This window comes from Tachyglossus aculeatus, chromosome 10 (assembly GCF_015852505.1).
Source record: "Tachyglossus aculeatus isolate mTacAcu1 chromosome 10, mTacAcu1.pri, whole genome shotgun sequence".
Classification (NCBI taxonomy): domain Eukaryota; kingdom Metazoa; phylum Chordata; class Mammalia; order Monotremata; family Tachyglossidae; genus Tachyglossus; species Tachyglossus aculeatus.
The window spans coordinates 18514782-18539547 of NC_052075.1; the positions used below are offsets into that span (position 1 = coordinate 18514782).

General features: G+C 42.8%; 1 long non-coding RNA gene and 1 other non-coding gene across 2 annotated transcripts; one reads left to right on the forward strand and one right to left on the reverse strand.

Annotated features, from left to right (window-relative positions):
• Positions 1-1193: 1193 nt before the first annotated feature.
• LOC119933820 lies at positions 1194-1332 on the reverse strand. Its single transcript, XR_005452689.1, has one exon. It is a non-coding gene; the product is annotated as a small nucleolar RNA SNORA7 (small nucleolar RNA).
• A 5851-nt stretch (positions 1333-7183) lies between these two features.
• On the forward strand, positions 7184-21873 carry LOC119932991. Its single transcript, XR_005452523.1, has 3 exons — positions 7184-7266; positions 18272-18395; positions 21667-21873. It is a non-coding gene; the product is annotated as an uncharacterized LOC119932991 (long non-coding RNA).
• Positions 21874-24766: the final 2893 nt, after the last annotated feature.

Genomic DNA, 24766 nt, shown 5'->3' on the forward strand with positions numbered 1-24766 from the left:
TCCAGGTGCATAGACCACGCTGAAAGGGGAGCAAGCCGGGGAAAAAGCTGGGAAAAAGAGGGCTTAATTGGGGAAGGCTTTCCATATGCGGCCAAAATCTCCTGAACAATAACCCTTCTGCACAGACTTAAATGGTTTTAAGATAAACCCCTCAAAATGAAAAAAAAAAAAAGCCCATTTGGATTGAAAAAGAGGCTGTTTTCTAGTGTGCTTTGGGGGAATCCCTCTTCCTTCCTTTCAAATTTCACCAACTAAACTTCCGCCTTTTCTCACCTCACTCTAGATTTATATTATTGGGGATATCATGGTTTTAGCTATTTTCCACTCAAAGATGACTTCAAGGCCTACTTTTCTTATTCTGATTTCCCTTCCTCCCACAACCCAAATTACCCTCTCACCCTAGGCTATCTCCATGTCTCACACACTTCAAACTCCTCCTGGCAAAGAATGATCTCATCATCTTCATCTCTTCCTGCCCAGAAACCCACCCTTTAGACTAATTGCCTTATTGGCTGGAGGTAGCCCCAATTTACCCAACCTTAATTGTCATCCGATTTTCATCTCACCAGCCTTTACCTTACACTTTAATTGTGAGAAACCTTCTACTCTTTCCTGCATAACATTCCCGCCATCTTTTCTTTCCATTATACTGTCCCCATCTCCAGCAATAATAATTACGGTACTCGTTAAGTGCTTACTATGTGCCAAACACTTTATTAAATGCTGGGGTAGATACAAGTTGATCAGGTTGGACACAGTCCCTGTCCCACATGGGGCTCAGAGTATTAATCCCCATTTTACAGATGAGGGAACTGAGGCACAGGGAAGTGAAGTGGCTTACCCAAAGTCACATAGCAGACACGTGACAGAGCTGGGATTTGAATGCAGATCCTCTGATTCCCAGGCCTGTGCTCTATCCACTAAGCTATGCAGCCCCTAAATGCTGCTGATAGTAGATCTTGTCTTGTCTCATGCCGACGAGTCGTTTCCGACCCACTGAGACACCACACCATGGACCCATCTCTCCTAGAATGCCTCGCTCTCCATCTGCGGTCATATTAGTAGTGTATCCAGAGAGTTTTCTTGGTAAAAATACAGAAGTGGCTTACCACTGCCGCCTTTCGCGCAGTAAACTCGAGTTTCCGCCATCAACTCTCTCCCGTGCCGCTGTTGCCCAACACGAGTGAGTTTTGACTTGTAGCAGATTGCCTTCCACTCGCTAGCCACTGCCCAAGCTAGGAATGGAATGAGTAGGCCTCTGCTTGACTCTCCTTCCCCATAATCATGACTGGTAGAGCACTGGAAACTCTCCAGGTGCGACCCTGAGAGGGGGATAGTAGATCACTCTTCCAAAATTAACTGTTCCCTCATCATTATAAAATGTATAAAATCAAGTAATGCAGAAGATAATAAAGCATGCTATTAATATACAGCTGGGAGCAGTTGGAGAGTGCAATGGTCTCACCTCTTATAGCTCCTTCTCCACTCTAGTTACTGGTTCGCTGCAGTTCTTAAATATCTGGCCATTGTGGTAATAACAGAATAGCGTAGCTTAGTGGATAGAGCACAGGCCTGAAAGTCAGAAGGAGCTGGGTTCTAATCCCAGCTCTGCCCCTTGTCTGCTGTGTGACCTTGGGCAAGTCGTTTCACTTCTCTAGGCCTCAGTTATTTTATCTGTAAAATGGGGATTAAGAGTGTGAGCCCCATGTGGGACAGGGTCTTGTACCTTACCTCCTATATGTTGCCAACTTGTACTTCCCAAGCGCTTAGTACAGTGCTCTGCACACAGTAAGCGCTCAATAAATACGATTGATGATGATGACCTCAGTGGTTAGAATAGTGCATGGCTCATAGCAAGCACTTAGCAATGTGCAGGGACTGTGTCTGCCTATTGTTATGTTGTACTCTCCCAAGCGCTTAGTACAGTGTTCTGCACAAAGGAAGTGCTCAATAAATACGATTGGATGAATGAACAAGTACCATAATTACTATTTTTAATAACACTTGGGATTCCTGGCCCCTTGATTCCTTCGGTCTTAATACAGAGGTGAATTTCCAGCGATGAACTGGTTTGAAGAAACGAGCAATTCAGAAGCCAGGGCTTCATTTGCCTGCTTTAAGGCGGACGAGTTCTTAAAAGCCAGGCCCAGTCCTGGGAGCCGAGAAAGGCTAAATTCTAGCTCTGCTTCTGACTCTGCCCTCCCTGTAACCTTGGGCGATTCTGTTTCAATCTCAATGCCCTCATTGGCATGACAAGAGCCATCAGTGCCGTCAAAGACTCTAACTTGAAGTAAGAATGATCTAAATGGTTATGGCTTTTTGACTGGCCCTAATAGGAGCCAGAGGAATGGGCTCCTGGAGGCTGTCAGCAGTGTGACTCATTCATTGTCAGCTCTCCATGTGAAGCTCAAGAGGGGAAGCCTATCTTGATTTCAAGGAGGGTGGAGAAGTTATTAGCCCTATCCTATACCTCTCCCTTTTGACATTCCTCCAGCTATAGCCTCAAGGCATCACATACTGTCTGCACCAACCCCAATTTGGCAGTAGCAGTCAATCAGTCGGACTTACTGAGCGCTTACTGTGTGCGGAGCACTGTTTTAAGCAGTTGGGAGAATATAACAGAGTTGATAGACACATTCCTTGCCCACGGCGAGCTTGCAGTCTAGAGGCAATAGTCTACAATCAATGGGAATTCAATCATTCATTCGATCGTATTTATTGAGCGCTTACTGTGTGCAGAGCACTTTACTGAGCGCTTGGGAAAGTGTAGTACCTGACAGTTCCTGTCTTCCCTCCTACCTGTAGGGAGAGGGGAAGGCAGGGGGAATAAATAAATTCTTAGGGGGGTACAAGATTAAAGTGCATGCACACGAAAGGGAGGGAAAATAGTCCCATGTGGGACAAGGACTATGTACCCCAGTGCTTAGGGCTTAGCACAGGGTACGTACTTAACAAATATCATCATCATGATTATCACTGCCTGCTTTTCCACCCTAAAACGGAGTGGTAGAATCCAGGAGTATCAGGCCCCTCTCAAAGTCAGCACTTGGATCATCCCCTCTTTTTCTTGTGTGTGATATTCATTAAATGCTCAAGTGCCAGAGACTGTACTAAGCGCTGAGATAGATACATGATACTCAGATTTGACACAGTCCATGTCCTATATGGGGCTCACAGTCTTAATCCCCATTTTACATATGAGGAGAATGAGGCAAAGAGAGGTGAAGTGAGTTGTGCAAACCACACAGCAGACAAGTGGAAGAGCCAGGATTAGAACCCAGGTCCTTCTGACTGCCTAGGCCTATGCTCTACACACTAGGCAACTCTGCTTCTCTCTGCTCCCTGTCCCCTTTGAGGAAACTGGGGTTCCCCAGGTTCAAGGAAAGAGGTAAGTGGGGTAGTGAGTGAAGGGGGTCAGAAAGTTGCCCATTTTGACTACGTAGTTGTGGGGGAAATTGCCACCTCTCTTTCAATTGGTCAAGAGAGGGTTTGGTGCCGAATCTCCCTACTTAATTTTATCCACTTCATTATTCGATATTAAGTGTCTTCAATAAAAGTGCTCAGTGCTTAGAACAGTGCTTGGTACATAGTAGGTGCTTAACAAATACCATTATTAATATTATTATTATTATTCAATACGAATGGCACTGTCATAGGTGCTATAGAAATTTTACAGAGTACTGGGTTGTTGGGTTGAGAAGATCTAGACTGTGAGCCCATTGTTGAATAGGAACCAATCTCTTTATGTTGCCAATTTGTACTTCCCAAGGGCTTAGTACAGTGCTCTGTACAAGATACTCAATAAATACGATTGAATGAAAGTGGTGAATGCTCACATAACGTTTTCAGTCTATGGCCGATCTGATTATCTTGTGCCTACCTCGAGGGTTGACACATAGAAATGATTTTAAAAGTTATTATTATTAAGCTTGTTGTGGGCAAGGAAAGTATCTGTTTATTGTTATATTGTACTCTTCCAAACTCTTAGTACAGTGCTTTGCACACAGTAAGCACTCAATAAATATGAATGAATTATTATTATTATTCATTCATTCAATCATATTTATTGAGTGCTTACTGTGTGCAGAGCACTGTACTAAGCGCTTGGGAAGTACAAGTTGGCAACATACAGAGACGGTCCCTACCCAACAGCGGGCTCAATAGTAGTAATAGTCGTGGTGGTGCCCTGGAAAAGGGGGCTGGAAAAGTCTGGGTAGAGCAGTTTCCAAAGCATCCACAATTTTTATCTGGTGTCTGGGACTCTCCTTGCGCACACCTAAAAAATAGAACTGCAAGTTTTACCTCTTCTAACATTCCCTTCCCCTCCTTCATCCATCACTATAACAGGGTGCCATAGACCCCACGGAAGACTTTTTCTACAATCTCTCAGTCAATCAGTGGTATTTTCTGAGCACTTACTGGGTCTAGAGCACTGTACTAAGCAGCTGGGAGCATAAAATAGAGTAGCTAGACCCAACCCCTACCCTAAAGGAGCTTACAATCTAGTAGAGGATACAGATAATAAAGTACATTACAGGTAGGGGAAGTAACTGATTATATGGAGATGTCAAGTGCTGTGTGGGGCTAATCTAACACGGAAGGGAGGGAATATATGGTGGGGAGATGAAGGGTTAGTCAGGGAAGGCTTCCTGGAGGAGATGTGATTTTAGTAGTGATTTAAAGATGGGGAGAGTGGTGGGGGGTTTCATTGCTGTCCAAACACACTGTCCTCTTGTGACCTCTTGGCCTTTGCCCTAGGAAAACTAGCAAATACTAAGAGGCTGAAGCAGTGTGGCCTAGTGGATAGAGCATGTGCGTGGGAGTCAGAAGGATCTGGCCCTGCCACATCTGCTGTGAAACCTTGGGTAAGTCACTTAACTTCTCCGGGCCTCAGTTGCCTCATACATAAAATTGGGGATTAAGTCTGTGAGCCCACGTGGGACAGGGACTGTCTCCAATCTGATTAACTTGTATCTACCCCCAGCGCTTAGAACAGTGCCTGGTACATAGGAAGCACTTAAATACCTTCATCATCATCACTATTATTATTAACAAATACCACAATTGCTGTCGTCGTTATTTAACACTTGAGGAGAACTTTAGATTGCCCAGGAAATTAGAATTATTTCAACTTCAGAGTAGGCTGGTGCTAGTTGCACCTTCATTTTAGAGTTGGAGAGGTTGAGAGAGTAGGGATTCAAATTCTTCAATAAAGCCTTAAATCTGCATTCAGCTCCTACTCATTAACAACAATCAGTCGTATTTATTGAGCATTTACTGTGTGCAGAGCACTGCACTAAGCGCTTGGGATAGTACAATACAACAGAGTTGGCCGAAACGTACCCTGGTGCCTACAATGAGCTGAAAGTGTAAAGAGAGCTTACAGTCTAATATCTCCTTTTGCTCACCGCTTTTACACATAACATCCCAACTTATATTGTTTTATGGTCCTCTCCCAAGCGTTCAGTACAGTACTGTGCACACAGTAAGTGCTAATAAATACAATTAATTAATGAATGATGACATCTGACATGTCCCGGTGGTCACTGACATCCCTCTTGACTATAGTCTACAAATTCCCCAACAATATTTACCAATTTTTCCTGTGCCAATTTTCTCCCGTGGCTTTAGATTCAAGGCCAGTACTTTTTATGGTATTTGTTAAGCACTTACTATATAATAGTAATAATAATAATAATGATGGCTTTTGTTAAGCACTTACTATGTGCAAAGCACTGTTCTAAGCACTGGGGAGGATATAAGGTGATCAAGTTGTCCCACGGGGGCTCACAGTCTTAATCCTCCATTTTCCAGATGAGGTAACTGAGGCACAGAGAAGCCAAGTGACTTGCCTAAGGTCACACAGCTGACAACTGGTGGAGCCAGGATTTGAACTCACGTCCTCTGTATGCCAGGCAGTGAAGTAAGCACTGAGGTAGATACAACTGAATCAGGTAGGACCCAATCCCTGTCGCTATGGCCTCAGTCTTATTCCCCATTTTACAGATAACTCAAGCACAGAGAATTGAAGCAATTTGACCAATGTCACGGAGCAGACAAGTGGGAAACCAGAATTAGAACACAGGTCCTCTGACACTCAAGACCCTGCTCTTTCAGCAAGGCCTTGCTTCTTCCCAATACAGGATAATTCTGGCAGATCTTAGTTGTCACTATGGCACGTATGCCATTAGCCATAATTTGTTTTTTGGATAAGTAAAAAATGCCCCGATTTCCCTTTTATGATACACAGAAAACCTACCTTTTGACAAATGTCAGATTTTAAGGAGGAAATTTAGGACCTCAATTCAACAGACCTTCCAGTTCTTCAAAAGAATCTTCACACAGATAGCTATTCAAAAATGGACAGAAACGTCCAGGACATTGTCCCCTGAAGGACAGGTAACTGTGAAGGTAAACGAAACCAATTCCCGGGAATAAAGAAGCCTTAAAAGAATCCCACCTCTTCCCTGACAGGAAAAGTAATGTGAGATCAAACCTTGGGCATAAAGTGAGAATCTTAAACAATCTGAGACAGTTTCAGGTTGTATCAAAGACACTCTTTCCCTTTGATCTAGGCACCCGATGGGATCGTGGTACCTCCTAAATCATAGAGGTCATCAGAGGAGAGGGTGCAGGGCAAGACAGAAATTTGAATCTACCTTGAAGTCTGAAGTGTTTGCCTTTCTCCAGGCATATCCCCTTACTTCCTCTCCAGTGAAAACCTACTCTGTTGATCCCTTAAAGAAACAGTCATTCTTTTCCCCACAAGTTTAGCACAAGCCCCTCAGAATAGAGGTATCACTTTTAAGATCCTTCAAAGTACCAACGAACTGCTTTTATTTAAAACGTATCGTTGGCAATCGTGATTGGCATCATGTCGACTGTTCCTTCAAATCATCGGTGCTCGAAGAGTCCAGTAAAACACATTATGGGCTGAAGACAAAGCAAATAATTTTTATCACTATGTAAAACCATGGGATGCTCAAACCTGCAGAGTATAGGAAGGACATAACAGCTAGATAAGGACAGAGAAAAGCAATGAAAACAATCAACGGGAGGCACACATTCCGTGCGAAGAGAGTTTGGAATGAAGAATGGCTCAGAGAGGACCTGATGGAACTTTACAAGACCACAAAGGGTGTAGATAGGATGAACATGGAATTTCTGCTCCCCAAATCCCAAAACACCAGGATAAAGGACCCCAGATTGAAGAGGGAAGGAATTAGGTTCAACACGGACAAAAGAAAACACCACGCACTGCGGGTGGTGAGCTTATGGGATTTAACCACGCAGGAAGTTGTGAAAGCAAGACAATATCAATAGTTTCAAGTAGGATTTGGATAAATTTATGGATCGGAGGTTTATAATGTGTTACTGGAAGAAACAGCTATGGAGGCTGGGAGGGAAAAGTCAGATGTTAGAAAACTAGGTTTCAAATTCCATAAATGCATAGATGTCCATAATGGGAGGAAAGTTAGGAATGCTAGAAGGTACGTCTCTAACTAGGAGAACAGATGTAAGGAGAGCAATCTCATCATACTTTCCCTCTGAGCATCTTTTGATGTTACCATAAGAATCAGAAAGCTTGGATAGATGGGCCATTTGTCATTTCTTCCATTCTTCAGAATCACAGGGATCATATCTAATTCATTCATTCATTCAATCGTATTTATTGAGCACTTACTGTGTGCAGAGCACTGTACTAAGTGCTTGGGAAGTACAATTCCCACTTGAGTATTCTTTCCCAGAGCTTAGTACGGTTTTCTGCACACAGTAAGAGCTCAATAAATACCACTGACTGATCAATTGATTTCTACTCCTCTGCTTTGTATATGGTAAAGTTCAAACTTCTTGAAACATTTAATCCCTATCAAGTGCTCATATTCAACTTAGGCTGAAATGGGAACCAATACTCTTGATTATATTTCTTCCTCTGCTATTAATTCCCTATGTCCTTGAGCTAGTTGCTTATCTTATTCATTTCTAAGCCAGAATCACCCAGAGTTTAGTATTCCCCTGAAACAATGTGCATTTCATCATCAGGAATGGTATTTATTGAGCACTTACTATGTGGAGAGCACTGTCCTAAATGCTTGGGAGAGCTCCATCACTTTCAACACTTCCTTAGGTTTAGATTTAAAAAAAAAAAAATCACCCCAATCCTGAGTATCATACTGATAATCCTAATGTCAGAAGCACGGTGGCCTAGTAGATAAAGCATGGGCTGGGAGTCAGAAGGTCATGGGTTCTAATTCCTGCTCTGCCACTTGTCTGCTGTATGACCTTCAGCAAGTCACTTCACTTCTTTGTGCCTCAGCGACCTCATCTGTAAAATGGGGATTAAAACCATGAGCCCCATGTGGGATAGGGATTGTGTCCAACCTAGTTACCTTCTATCTACCCCAGTGCTTAGAACAGTTCTTGACATGTAAGTGCTTAACAAATATCATATTGATAATAATTATTATTATGCCTCTAATTCAAATGTACTGCACTGACATAATAACTTGTCCTATTGCTCATAAAGATTAATGCCTAAAGAACTTCATTATTTTCTAGTTTGAAAGGCACTAAGTCTCCTTACTGCTGCCCTGCTGCAGAATTAACTCAAATATTTTTCCTAGCCATGTATTTATCTTTTTTGCTGTACTTCTCCTTTTCATTCTCTTTTCACCTCCCAGATCCTCTGATGACTGCATTTATAATAATAGTTGTGGTATTTGTTAAGCGCTTACTCCGTGCCGAGCACCGTACTAAGCTTTGAGGTAGATACAAGATACTTATCTGCACTGTGACCTTGGGCAAATCACTTCTCTCTACTTTAGTTACCTCATCTGTAAAAAGGAGATTGAGGCTTTGAGCCCCATGTGGAACACAGAGTCCAGTCTTCATTCAATCATATTTATTGAGCGCTTACTGTGCACAGAACACTGTACTAAGCACTTCGGAGCATACAATATGCATTTTCCATTCTAATAATAATGATAATAATAATGGTATTTATTAAGTGCTTACTATGTGCCAAACACCGTTCTAAGCACTGGGGTAGATACAAGCTTAATAAATACCATTATTATGATCATTATTATTAGAATGGAAAATGCAGTAGAATTTCAATCTCAACAAACACAGTGATAACAAGAGTTCTTTTTTTCCCATAGCTGAAAGGGATTTTCCACCAATGCATGAGATTTTCATTCTCTGGAACTGTCTGGGAAAAGAGTAAAATTCCATGGGAAAATGTTTTCCTTCCACTTCCAATGCTCCAAACACCCATTAACTTCAAAGTGAACACCAGGCCCAGGCAAGGAGCGATGTTGCTGGAGAATTGGAGTCATTACCCCAGGAATCTCGCTCCACCCAAAAAGTGATAAGTTTTATCCTCTTGTTATAGATAGGAAGAGGAAGGTTTATTCCCAATTTACACCTCAAGTAGGCAGCAGATAAAGAACAACTTCTCTCCAGGGAAGGATTTGGGCCCTGGACCTTCTCCCCAAAGAATCCTCTCTAGAAGGTAGGGTCTCTGCTCCAGGCATGATAAGTGGGAAGAGCCCGTTGTTGGGTAGGGACCGCCTCTATATGTTGCTGTCTTGCACATAGTAAGCGCTCAATAAATACGATTGATTGATTGATTGATTGATTGTACTTCCCAAGCGCTTAGTACAGTACTCTGCACACAGTAAGCTCTCAATAAACACGGTTGAATGAATGAATGAATGCTCACTGTCTCCCATATAGGCAGAGTGGAAAGAGGCGCATTTTCCCAGGTCATTTCTTTATTTATCTGTCCACAAACTTTAGGAAGATTTCCGGGAGGAGTGAAAGGCCTTCTCCATTTCTACTTACCAGTAAGCCATTCTCCCCCATCCCGCCAGCTCTGATTATGTCCATTTTTTTAAGTGGCATTATTTAAGTGTTTACTATGTGCCAGGCACTGAACTAAGTTCTGGGGGAGATACAAGCTAATTAGGATGGACACGGGCCAGGCTCACAGTCTTAATCCCCATTTTACAGATGAGGGAACTGAAGCACAGAGAAGTGAGATGACTTGCTCAGTCACATACAGCGGAGAAGTGGAGGAGCTGGAATTAGAACACAGGTCCTTCTGGCTTCCAGGCCCGTGCTCTATTCCCAAGCGCTTAGTACAGTGCTCTGCACACAGTGAGCACTCAATAAATACGATTGATGATCATGATGATGATGCTTCTAATTCCATTAATTCCTTCACTCATTTATTCATTAGAATTTATTGAGTTTCAACTAGTATAATAAAGGATAATCATGAACATGCTAGATCCTCCATTGCCCATCCACCTCCTCAAACAAAAATTCCTTACCATCCGCTTTTAAGCACTCAATCATCTTGCCCCCTCCTACCTCACTTGCTACTCTCTTACTACACTGTGCTCCTTCCTCTAATGCTAACCTCCTCACTGTACCTCGATCTCATCTATATTGAGAAGCAGCATGGTTTAGTGGATAGAGCATCGGCTTGGGAGTCAGAAGAACCTGGGTTTGAATCCCAGATCCTCCGCATGTCTGCTGTCTGTGACTTTGGGCAAGTCATCTAACCTCTCTGTGCCTCAGTTCCCTCATCTGTAAAATGGGGATTAAGACTGTGAACCCCAGGAGGGACAGGGACTGTGTCCAACCTGATTAACTTTTATCTACCCCAGTGCTCAGAATGGTGCTTGGCACATAGTAAGCGCTCAACAAGTACCATAATAATTATTATTGTCACCAATCTCTCTCCTACATCATGTCTCTGGCCAAGAACGCCCTCACTCTTCGTAGCGGACAGACAATTACTGTCCCACCCTTCAAAGCCTTATTAAAGGCGCATCTCCTCCAAGAGGTCTTCCCTAAGCCCTCATTTCCTCATTTCCCACTCCCATCTGCATCACCCTTGCACCTTGGATTTGTTCCCTTTAGTTACCCCTCCCTCATTTCACAGCACTTACGTCCACATGCATAATTTATTTATATGAATGTCTGTTTCCCCCTCTATACTGTAAGCTCGTTGTAAGTTGGGAACATGCATAACAACTTTATCATCTTGTACTCTCCCAAGAACTTAATACATTGCCCTGCACATGGTAAGTGCTCAACAAATACCACTGATTGATACATCTCTCTCCTGCACATCTGTTCCCAGTTCCTGGCTGATGAGGCTATAGAACTCCAAGCAATGGTAGCCTGACAGAAATACGGAGGTCAGGCCCCAAAATGGAGTAATCTGGGCCCATGCTATTATTACATGACTATTCCAGGGAAGGAATTCAAAGGGGTTACTCTAACCATGGAAAAAAAACCAAAACATGCTCTCCTGCTCAGAGGTGCTGTCATTTCAGTTAGGAATCTATCAGTCAGTGTGGTCTAGTGGAGAGATCATGGGCATCAGAAGGACCTAGTAATAATAATAATAAATGATAATTTTGTTAAGCACCTACTGTGTGCCAAGTTCTGTTCTATGCATTGGGGTAGATTCAAGGTATTCAGGTTGGACACAGTCCCTGTCCCATGTGGGGCTTACAGACTTAATCCCCATTTTTCAGATGAGGCACAGAGAAATTCAGTGATTTGCCCAGAGTCGCACAGCAGATAAGCCCAAGACTCCCAAGCCCATGCTCTTGTCACTAGGCCATGTTGATTCCCAGCAGCAGCTGGGGTTCTAATCCTAGCTCCACCACTTGCCTGCTATGTGACCTTGGGCAAGTCATTTAACTTCTCTGAGCCTCAGTTGCCTCACCTGTAAATATGGGGATTAGGACTGTGAACCCTATGTGGGTTAGGGACTGTGTCCAACCCAATTTGCTTATATCTACCCAGCACTTAGTATAGTATCTGGCACATAGTAATCACTTCATAAATACCACATTTACTACAATTATTAATAAAAGGTATTTAATGAGCACTTACTGTGTGCAGAGCACTGTACTAAGCACTCTGGAGAGTTCAATATAATAACAGAGTTGGTATATACGTTCCCTGCCCACACTGAGTTTACAGCCTAGAATGGGGGAGCTCAAAGAGCTTACAAATTTAGTAGACACATTCCGTGCCCACAATGAGCTTACAGTGTAGAGGCCTGGATCACCATGCCTCGTGATCACATAAAATTCATTCAAGTCTTTAGCAAAATGTTTCTGGAATGGAAAGAAAACAGAGTTCCTGAGAAGCCCCACCTGGGAGCTCTCCATCCCCCACGCCTCATTCCTGACTAAAGCCATCCACTTCAATCTGCAATGCACAGGCTGATTCTAGACTTAGCAGCCTTGAAACTTAAATGAGCTTTGGCATGATGAAGGCTTCAGACCATCAAAGCCATGGGGCTCTAATACTTAAGGTTTAATGGATGAGAAAAGGGAAGAGAGATCACCCAAGCTAAATTTCCAAGAATTCAAGGCAAGGAGTATTCGTGAATTAGGTGATCAGGCTGATGGGTGTGGTGGGGGAACCAAGAAAGACTTGTTCCTTAGAAGGGAAGGAAAAAATAAAATTATGAGCCCACTGTTGAGTAGGGACTGTCTCTATATGTTGCCAATTTGTACTTCCCAAGCTCTTAGTACAGTGCTCTGCACACAGTAAGCGCTCAATAAATACGATTGATGATGATTAAGTGTTCAAAGGAGATCTTGCAATATACACAGACTGTCTCTCTTTCCCCCTCTGTTGTTGATAGTGCTGAGATTTCTTCCATCTGTGGGAGTTTCCTTAATCCTAACCCATCTACATTGTACCACAAACACATAGTGTGGTGAATTCTAGACTGATCCCGCTGTTGGGTAGGGATTGTCTCTTTATGTTGCCAACTTGTACTTCCCAAGTGCTTAGTACAGTGCTCTGCACACAGTAATTGCTCAATAAATGCAATTGAATGAATGAATAAATTAATAATAATAACAACTGTGGTATTTGTTCAGCATTACTATGTTCCAGTACTGTGCTAAGTGCTGGCGTGGACACAAGAAAATCGGGCTGGACACAGTCCTTGTCCCACATGGGGCTCACAGTCTCAACCTCCATTTTACAGAGGAGGTAACTGAGGCACAGAGAAGTGAAGTGTCATGTCCAAGGTCGCACACCAGACAAGTAGTGGAAATGGGATTATAACGCATGACCTCCAGATTCCCAGGCCTGTGCTCTATCCATTATGCCCTTCTGCCTCTTAATTAACAAGCTATTGAGTAGCACCGTCATCTTTTCAGTCAAGACACCAATATGGAGCTGCCCACTTTGCTCTCAGTCCCCCAACCCACCAGATTGCCAAGCAACACCCCTGGGAGTCAGTGCTGCCCTCCTCCACATTCTTGTTCACACACAAACACACACACACACACACACACAGAAACACTGTGGCTTAATGGACAGACCATGGGCCTGGGACTCAGAAGGAACTGGGTTCTAATCCCGGCTCCACCACATGTACACTGTGTGACCATGGGCAAGTCACTTAACTTCTCTGGGCCTCAGTTGCCTCATCTGTAAAATGGGGATTAAGAGCATGAGCCCCTGTGCTTCATGAGAAGCAGCGTGGCTCAGTGGAAAGAGCACGGGCTTTGAAGTCAGATGTTATGGGTTCAAATCCTGGCTCCACCACATGTCTGCTGTGTGACCTTGCGCAAGTTGCTTAACTCTGAGCCTCAGTTCCCTCATCTGTAAAATGGGGATTAAGACTGTGAGCCCCATGTGGGACAACCTGATCACCTTGTATCCCCCCCAGTGCTTAGAACAGTGCTTTGCACATAGTAAGTGCTTAACAAATGCCATCATAGGTAGATAGGGACTGTGTCAGCTCTTAGAGCAGTGCTTGGCACATAGTAAGCGCTTAACAAGTACTATTATTATTATTATTGCACACCTATTCCTGTCACTTTACCCAGTTACCGTATAAACAAAACAACAACAAACTACAAATGACAAACCAAACAGTAGCTAACTGCTTATAGTTCTCTACACTGTATGCTCATTGTGGGCAGGGAACATATCTTCCAACTCTGTTATACTGAACTCTCCCAAGCCCCTGGAAAAGTGCTCTGAACATAGCAAATGCTCACAAATGCCACTGATTGGGGCAAGAGGGTCTCACTGGATCCTAATCAAAGAAACAAGCCCTGATCCACCCAATCCAATATTTCATTTTGTTTCCAGGACACTTCCTCTTGGATGGCTCCTCAGACTTCACATGTCCGTAATTGAATATCTCATCTTCCTCCATTTTCCATTTGGGGGCTACATAGCAATACGCTAGCATCTTCCTCTCTTAAAAGTGACAACTTGTGTAGCTTTATTAATGCCCTTAGATACTATATGAGAAACTGAAAGTCAGCAGTGTAACACACAGATGTCCACCCAATTAAGGTCTAAATAATTGAGTGTCCCAGTATCTACTTGGTTAATTCTTCATCTAACACTTACATCTTTGACTCGGCTTCCTTTTCCATCATTGCTAGTTTTCAAGATATTTGTATGTAAACAAAGTCTCCTTTCCTGGGTGATCAGTCTTCTTCCCTGGACTGATGCATTCCGTAATTCTACAACCTAGCTTCTGTGGGACTGTGAGACATCCTAGTGAACTCGAAGGTTGAAATATGATATCCAGCCCTGACAGAGGGATTGGGACAACTAGTTGTGTAAGGGTGATTCCAACCGATCCAAAGGCCAGCTCTTGTGTTGACCTATTGGTTGCTTTCCCAAATCAATCAATCAATCAGTCAGTGGTATTTATTGAGCACTTGCTGTGAGCTGAGCACTGTACTAAGCACTTGGGAGAGTATACCATAACAGAGTTGGTAGACACGTCCCTCGTCCACAGCAGAGAAGCAGCATAGCCCAGTGGATAGAACATGGATCTGAGGGTCGGAAGGTCCTAGGTTCTAATCCAGGCTCTGCCACGTGTCTGCTATGTGACCTTGGGCAATTCACTTAACTTCTCTGGGCCTCAGTTACCTCATTTTTAAAATGGAGGTTGAGACTGTGAGCCCCATGTGGGACAGGGCCTATGTCCAACCTGATTTGCTTGTGTCCACCCCAGCACTTAGCACAGTGCCTGACACATAATAAGTGCTTAGCAATTCCACAATGATTATTATTATTTTTATTATTATTACTATTATGATTATTATTAACAAACACAGTCTAAAGGGAAATAAGCTTGATTTCCAGTCTTGGTGGTCCTCAGTCATTCAATGGCCATGTCTGTTGCATGCCCTAATGCCTCTTTTCATACAGAAGAATATCCCCGGTTTCGTGTCTGGAGTGTCACAAACAGTACTAGGAAGCTTCTCTCATGGTTCTTATTCTTTTGAAGGCTTAGGATGATTCTTCACTACCTTTCTAGCCCTGATCCACCCAATCCAACATTTCATTTTGTTTCCAGGACACCTCCTCTTGGATGGCTCCTCAGACTTCACATGTCCATAATTGAACATCTCATCTTCCTCCTAAATCCTCCCCTCCTCCCAACTGTCTCATCTCCAATCACTCCACCGCAATCCTCGCTGTAAACCTCAATGTCATCCTTGACTCTTCACCATACTTCAGCTCTTACATCTAATTAGCAGCTAAATCCAGCCGATGCCTCTTCTAAAACATTTTGCAAACCTTCCCTTTCCCCTCCACACCAATCAATTAATGGTATCTACTGTATTTACCCCAGCACTTACCACAGAGCTTGGCACATAGTAAAAGCTTAACAAATACCTTAACAAAGGACAATGAGAGGATGCGCACAAAGGAAAAAAACATAGGAAACAAACATATCGAGACAACACCTTCCAATTCTAAAAATTAAACTTTTCATTTAATGAGACCTTTACCGCCACAAACTTTTCTCTCTGTTTCTCAGAAAAATTCTGGCAATTTAAAAAACAGTAATATCTATATGGCCTAGAAGAGACAGAACTGAGTCGCAAAACACTACTGAAGCCAAGCAGGTAAAAGTAAAGCAGGATGTCCTTTTAGCAATTCTGGAAAAATGATGGGATGGAATGATTCTGAAAATGTTGCTTTGTACATAGTAAGGGCTTAACAAATACCATCATCATTATTATTATTATAAGGGCCCCACTAGCCCAAAATAGTATTGTTGTTTATTAATGTATTGATTTTTCATTTCTTAAAATGATGTTATTTCTTTCCTGGAATGCCAATCTCCAGTGTCTCCCTTCTCTCGCCATCCTTTTCAGTGTTTTGTCCAAAATAATAAATTCATCAGTTTTATTTTTTTAAGTGAGTAGCTCTGGTGTGCAGAGCACTGAACAAGGAGTTTAGGAGAGTACAACAGAATCGAATAATCAGTTGTATTACTGAGCACTTACTGTGTGCAGAGGAGCAGCATGGTTCAGTGGAAAGAGCCAGGGCTTGGAAGTCAGAGGTCATGAATTCAAATCCCGGCTCCGCCACAGGTCTGCTGTGTGACCTTTGGCAAGTCACTTAACTTCTCTGAGCCTCAGTTCCTTCATCTGTAAAATGGGGATTAAGACTGTGAGCTCCACGTGGGACAATCTGATCACCCTGTACCCCCCTCCCAAAGCTTAGAACAGTGCTTTGCACATAGTAAGTGCTTAACAAATGCCATCATTATTATTATTAGTTTTTACTGTGCTTGGGAGAGTACAGTAGAACACATTTGGAGGACATGTTCCTTGCCCACAGTGAGTTTACAATCTAGAGGATCTAGAAAATTAGTAAACACGATCCTTACCCTTAAAGATTTTACAATCCAGTGGGGGAGACAGACACTGAAGTGTATAGTGCAAACAGGAGGAAGTAATAGACTTTATAAAATATGTACATAAGGGCTCAGGGGTGGGGTGGAGAGTACTTAAGTGGTTAAGTGGCCTGAAAGTGCTCCCATGGGAGTTGCCGGGAGTAAAGTGGGAAGGATAGAAATTAATTGGAGAAGGCCTCCTGGAGGAGATGGGTTTAAAAAGGCTTTTGGGCTGGGAAGAGCTGTGATCTTTCAGATATGAATGGGGAGGGAGTTCCAGGAAGCAGGGAGGGGAAGAGTAAATGCTCTGCAATGATAGAGATGAGAATGAGGCACAGTGACTAAATGAGCTTAAAAGGCAAAAAGAGTGGGACCTGGGGTGCACCATCCGCTCCTCTGCTGCTAACCTCCTCACTGTGCCTCGTTCTCGCCCGTCCCACGTCCTCCTCCTGGCCTGGAATGCCCTCCCTCCGCACATCCGCCAAGTTAGCTCTCTTCCTCCCTTCAAAGCCCTACTGAGAGCTCACCTCCTCCAAGAGACCTTCCCAGACTGAGCCCCCTCCTTTCTCTCCCCCTCCCCATCCCCCCCCACCCTACCTCCTTCCCCTCCCCACAGCACCTGTATATCTGTTTGTACAGATTTATTACTCTATTTTATTTGTACATATTTACTATTCTATTTATTTTGTCAATGATGTACATCTAGCTTTACTTCTATTTATTCTGATGACTTGACACCTGACCACATGTTTTGTTCTGTCACCCCCTTCTAGACTGTGAGCCCATTGTTGGGTAGGGACCGTCTCTATATGTTGCCAACTTGTACTTCCCAAGCGCTTAGTACAGTGCTCTGCACACAGTAAGCGCTCAATAAATACGATTGATTGATTGACTGATTGATTAACAAAATAAATAGAATAGTAGAAAAGTGGAAAGAGGTACTGCAAGAGACAGTCTTGTAAAAAAGAGATAGCTGGCTAGAGAGGCGAGGCAGCAGAAATAAAAGCTAAAGCATACCTGAAAACTCTAGCAATCCCTTGGTTTCAAAGCATTGTCACTTTTAGGAGTGACAGAAACTCTTATGAATGATTAACTGGTCTGGATACCTAGGAGGTAGATTCAATTTTCTCCCTTTTCTGCAGATGGAGGAACTGAAACAGAGATAATTCCCCTTTTACCCATGTCCCCTGCAAGCCAGGGACAGAGAGTTAGTTTGTTTCTAGTTTCCAAATGTGTCCTGAAACCACCAGACTACAAAGACCAAAGCTTCTGTTTACACAAAATCATCCTAGAGCCTGATCTGAAAAGACATAAAATATTTGTGACCTTTTGATTTATCAAAATAGTGTTGGGTTCCAAAAGTCTGTACATTTTGCAATGGTTCTTCCAAAGTGTACATCGAAGGGCCTTAGGAGGTTTTGAACAGGCTTAAGAAGGGAGACTAAACGTCTCTTCGACCTAAACACTATTTTAATATTTTTTTTTTTACATAGCTGTAGTTTTCAACTGCATTGTTTCATTGAAGTTTAGTTTGGTCAATCTTTCGGCATGTGTTAACAGGAAGTGATGTCATCTGGGAGTGAAAAATGTGTTTCAGGTTGCCCTATAAATCGATGAAGGCTTCAGAGAGGATGCACAGTCCAGAACTCTGCTGTATCAAGTGACCACTGCATCTAAATCAAAGGTAAGGATGGGGACTTGGCAGGAACTGTCATCAGGTAAGGGAAGGAGCAGGCCCATGAAGAAGCTCTGGGTCAGGATTAAATTCTCCAGGCTTTATTTTGATTTCGGGTTAAAGGGTCAGGCGGGAGAGCTGTCCCCACTGGTCTTTATTTACAGTTATCAGCGGGTCAGTAGCTGAAGCGTTGAGAGGATGAAGGATGACCCAGTTAGGTTCGCAGTCACGGACCCTTGCTCGATGACAGACTGAGGACGTTAAGCTGACACCGAGGAAAAGACCTGGAAATTCCACCCACCCGGATCGCTTTTATAAATGAAAATTAATGTTTGTGGGCACAACATGAAGCACTTTAAAGGTGTATTTTTCGCCCTCTTCGCTTCCATGCTGGTGGGATTAATTTTTCACTTCCTCCTTCACCACCTAGAAAGCCTTGCTGTTTCTGCTCCCCTTCACACTGTCTTGGGAAGGTCATCTCCAGAAGCTCACATGCAGCCCAGTGGGGAGGAGATGGATGTGGGCTTCCTCAAATACCAAGACAAGGAAGTAGAAAGTCCAGGAAGGCCAACTCATCGTTTGGGAGGCTATATATTGTAGCAGCATGGTTATCAGGCTTCAGACCAGACAAAAAATCTGAGGAGCTGAAGTGTCATCCAACCTTGTCTACCGCTGGGAGACCCGGACCCCGGAGTGATGGCTCTCAGAGCAGTTCCACAAGCGCCTTTTTGTTTGTTTGTTTTTTATGGTATTTATTAAGCACTTACTATGTGCCAGGCACTGTGCTAAGCACTGGGGGAGATACAAGCTAATCAGATTGGACACAGTCCCTATCCCATGCAGGGTTCACGATCTTAATCCCCATTTTACCTATGAGGCAACTGAGGCCCAGAGAATTGAAGTGACTTGCCAGGATCACAAAGCAGACAAGTGGTGGGGCCAGGATTAGAACCCAAGTCCTTCCAACTCCTAGGACTGTGCTCTGTACACTAGGCTACGTTGCTTCTCTATGCTGTGTTGGTCACTTAAGGGACAGACTCAGGAACAGAGAAGTCTTAGAATGGAGTCAATCTCCATGTATTGAGGCTATGCTCACCTTTACACAGCTATCCTGAGTGAGACACGGGAAGACAGTGAGAGACAACAGTATATCCAACAGCTGCTGTATGGACAGCTGAAATTGGGAAGAAGGGCAAAAGACACATTTAAAGAAAAGTAAAACAAAGCCTCAGATAAATGCTGTATCTCAGCTGGAAACTGAAAGCCAACTATCGAGGGTAGACCAGTATGGCGAACTGTTATCAAAAGCGGAGTGGGTCTTTTCAACTAATACGAGGAACAAGAGACAGGAGGCAAGAGAGAAAACGGAACCAGACGGGGCAGATATCAGCCGTTTGGTGGGTACAGTATGGTCGGACTGTGGGTCTTGCATTGGCTTTTTTAGCCACGCGTGGATCTCACAGCTGAACTTCAGTGTTGTCCTGTTCAAATATGAGGGACAACCATGTGTGGGGGTGGGGGGGTGTAAGAGAAAGAGAGCGAGAGAGAGAGGGAGAGATAGGATTTATAAGACATGTACATAAGGGGGGGTGTTGTGAATTCACAAGAGCTCAGGTGATGCTGTGAGGTAGATGAGGAGAGTAGAAATTAATCTGGGAAGTCTTCTTGGAGGAGATATGATTATGATTTTAAGAGGGTTTTGAAGATGGGGTGACTCCTGGGCTGTTGGATTTGATGGGGGATGAATCCCAGGAAAGTGGAAGGGAGTGGTCAAGGGGTTAGCAGCAGAAGCTTGTTGAGGGAAGAGAATGTACCTTTTTTGTATACTGTACTCTCCCAAGCACTTAGTACACTGCTTTGCACACAGTAAGTACTCAATAAATATGATTGAATAAATGAAGAAATGAGGACCAGGCACAGTGAATAGCTTAGGTAGGGAGGAACAAAGAATGCAAGCCAGGTTGTAGTGAGAGGACTGTGGGAAAGTAAGAGGTAAGAGTAAGAAGTCAAAACTGATGGACTGTCTTGAAGCCAAAGGTTATAAGTTAATCTCACAGCACTTGTGTATATATTATTACACTGCCATTTCCCCTAGCTGAAATCTATTTTAATGTCTGCTTCCTTCACTAGGTGGTATGCTTCATGAAGGCAAGAACTGTGTCTACCAACTCTATTTTATTTCTTTCCCAAATGCTTAATACAGTCCTCTGCATTCCTTAATTTATTCATTCAACTGTATTTATTGAGTGCTTACCGTGCGCAAAGCACTGCACATGGCAAGCGCTCAATAAATGTCATTGATTGATTGAATGATTGATTCTGTTTGTGGTAAAGAGGAATGGGTAGCTAGAGTGGAGGTTTTTGATGGCTGTGCTTGGTCTCTGTCCAGAGGGCATTTACGGTCTACAGAGATATGAGCAGAACAACGTTTTAGTAAAACGATCTGAGGCAGAGGGAAGTATTTACTGGAGAGGAGCAAGGATCTGGGAGTAAAGGATAATCAAAGAGGAATGTGAAGCTGTTCATTAAGAGACATCAGAAAATAGAAATTGGCAGAGAGAGCTCCTTCAGATCCCTTGCCTCAAATATCTAACCAACATTTGTAACTTTTTTTTTGCCAACAGCATGACTAATCTGCTGTTTTTTGCTATTGCTGCCTTTTGATGGCCTTATCTTTACATCTACATCAGCCCCTTTTCATTCTTATAACATCCCCTTCTAGACTGCAAGCTCATTGTGGGTGGGATAGGGATCTACCAACTCTGTTGGAGTCTACTCTCCCAAGTGCTTAGTACTGTGCTCTGTACACAATAAGCATTCAGTAAATAGCAATAATTGATTGATTCAAACAGTGACTGAAAATAATGCCATTTTGACCTTACTCTTATCATTGTTGGTTACCTGTGGATTCTGATTTCCTAAACCTCCCTGAGACTCTTTAATAATAGTTGGATTGAACCAGAAATAATCATCCCCAACCAATGATTTCTCATCTCTAGTAACACCTCTACTTCTGTATAGCTATCCTCATCACTTGTTTCAATGCTTATTCAATTTTAGAGTCAATTATTCATTTTGATTACTCTATCTGCAAGAAGCAATTTATTTATAACTGGTCATTTGGGAACATGGACTGACTAATGTCTTGAAATAAGGCTGTACAGCTCTACTTGTATTTTTCACCAGCTGCAGTTCTCTAAAGGCAAGGTCAGTACTTAATCCACTAGAAATCATCCAGTTTCACAGATAAAGGTTTTTCTTTTTTTTTCTTTCCCCTCAGAGAACTAGTTATTCCAGCTGCAAACAGGACACAGTATTTAATTATCAACCCTGAAAGCAGTAACCAAGGTATCAACATCACTTCTGGCAAAATTTAAATTGATTTTCATCCTTTGATGCTGTTTAATCACTGCTATCCCACCTACCCCAGAGGAGAGATTAAACCATCGTTTTCCTCCACCCTGTCTTTTTAGGGATTCAGTCCAAAACCAAGAGAACCGTTGAATGTAAATTTGTCTTGACTGAAACAATCTTAAGATCTAAGGGCTTTGATTCCACCAACCTTGGGCAGCTCGATACTTTTGAGAGAATCCTTTTTTTCCATTGGAGTATGAATCAATTTCAGTGAGAACCCCATCCAGTGAGAGGTTTTGACAGTACGCTGACATGACAAGAGACCCCCCACCAAGCTTGGTTGGGGCAATGGGAAGCCTTACTTAGAAGCCACAGGGTAGAGAACCAATGGATTCTGGCCCTCCCAAATACTTGCGTCCCATAAGTACATATCTTTAAATTGTATATAATAAATTGCTTCTTTATTCATAATAATGTTTGTCTCCCCCTCTAGACTGTAGGCTCGTTACGGGCGGGGACTGTGCCTGCTAATTCTGTTGTACTGTACTTTCCCAAATGCTTAGTATAACACTCTGCACATAGTAAGCACTCAATAAATACCATTGATTGATTGACTGATTGATAACATGGACGGTGCTGGGGTGTAATAGATACACTGTGCCTTCCCGTTTCCCGAACGCTCCCCACCGAAGCAATCGTTTTGCTTTCAAGCTTTTCCTTTAGTCTTTAAACATGAAAATTAGTTGGCTTTAAGTACCCTGAAATCTCTTTTCCCTTCCACCCTTTGTTGCCTAAATAAAGTAATGTGGGGAAATTAAAATGGGGAAGTAGAACATTCTGTGCGGTTTTCTGAGAAACTAACAATTATGACCAAAACCCCATAACCAAATTAGAGCTATAAAAAAAATTCAGAATCAAACCATAGACCATTTCAGAAATTCATTTTTGACATAAAATCTCACCCACTAGTTTTACGAGAAGAAATCCATCTAAACTAAATACTGCCTCAGAGTCCTGGCATCCTCTTGTGGGACTCAGAAGTAGTCTCACAGTGTAACACATCACTCAATCAATAGTATTTATTGAGTGACTACTGTGTAGAGCAATGTACTAAGCATTTGGAAGAATAAAATAGAATGATCAGTCGATCTATCAGTGGTATTTACTGAACACCTACTGTATGCATAGCATGGCACTAATAATAATAATAATAATGGCATTTATTAAGTGCTTACTATGTTCAAAGCACTATTCTAAGCACTGGGGAGGTTACAAGGTGATCAGGTTGTCCCATGGGGGGCTCACAGTCTTAATCCCCATTTTACAGATGAGGTAACTGAGGCACAGAGAAGTGAAGTGACTTGCCCAAAGTCACACAGCTGACAATTGGCAGAGCCGAGATTTGAACCCTTGACCTCTGACTCCAAAGCCCGGGCTCTTTCCACTGAGCCACGCTGCTTCTGCTAAGTGTTTAGCCCTCTGGTCTGCAAGCTCACTGTGGGCAGGGGACATTTCTGCTACTCTCCTAAGTGCTTAGGACAGTGTTCTGTACATAGTATTCTCCTTGGGGCTTAGAACAGTGCTTTGCACATAATAAGCACTTAACAAATGCCACTATTATTACTACTATTATTATTTAGACTGTAAGTTTGTTGTGGGCAGGGAATGTGACTGTTTATTGCTGTATTGTACTCTCCCAAGGGCTTAGTACAGTGTGCTGCACAGAGTGAGTGCTCAATAAATTCAACTGAATGGCTCCTTTTTCTGATCTTGCTGGAATAACATCTGACCGTGCATCTGTTAATGAAGCTGTCTGCCATGGCTAACATCTTGTGCTAGAATCGGTCAAACCTCCAGTATAGGTCTTGGGAGTCTACCAGCAGTAGGTCCTGGGAGTTGTATTGTACGCTCCTAAGTGCTCAGTACAGTGCTCTGCACATAATAAATGCTCAATATCACTGATTGACTGATTGGGTCTCTGCACAAATTAACCACCACCACCCTTCCTATTAAGGCAGGCAAATGGAGAGTGAGGAAATCAAGCGGAGGATTTAATTTGTCTTAAGGTTAACAAACTAAACTCTCAGGAAGCTGAGACCTTCATTTAACTTTAGGGCACCATAGACATTCAACAAACAATTTTTGGTAATTTTTAAAGACTGCTTTAAGATAGAAGAAAAATGGGAAACAAAAAAACAGGTTTAATTTCATATTTACTATCTTCTCAACAGGTTTCTATATATAATGACATTATTATTGCTTAATAATATTTATCAATTTTCTACACTTTTATGACTTCAGGATATTGCACATAAAAAGGAAAACTACTGAGGAGCTTTCATCCTAAAAAAGATATAAAGCACAAAAAGAAATGAGTCACACACAAAAAATGATTTTGACTTCCTTGCGGAGTACATGAATGCAACTTGAATCAAGCTCAATTCCTTTCTTGCCTTCTCCCCAGGTCTCTGGCCTTTGGCAATCCAATTCTGGTGAAACAACTGAGCTAGGGAACCATCTCCGCCTGCAGTCAAGCTTATGTGGGGAATTTACAAAAGGGAAAATTGAATATTAAGCTGCAAGATAACTTTTATCGGATTGCGTTGCAAAGACTAGACTAACGTTTGGGGGAGCCATGAAGCATCAGTCTTGCTTTAGATCCCATCCCATGTCCACTTGATTGATAAAAGTTTTTGGGGGTTTTCCAGTCAAAGCGGAGCCTCCCTCACCACTGCCACCCCAGAGGAGGCCCAAGGCAATCCCCAAAGTCTGGGCTGGCTGAGCCAGGTTAAACAAAACAGCACAGAGCCAACGGGACCTCCAAGCAGCGGCTATAAATCAGTCGAACTTCCCACTGCAAAATAGAGACTCAGGAGAATCAGAGAAGCAGGTGGCCTAGTGGAAAGAGAACAGAATGATCATCAGATCTAAACGCTTATCCTGACTCTGCCATTTGTCTGGTGGATGACCTTGGACAAGTCACTTAAATTCTCTGTACCTCGATTTTCTCATCTGTAGAATGGAGA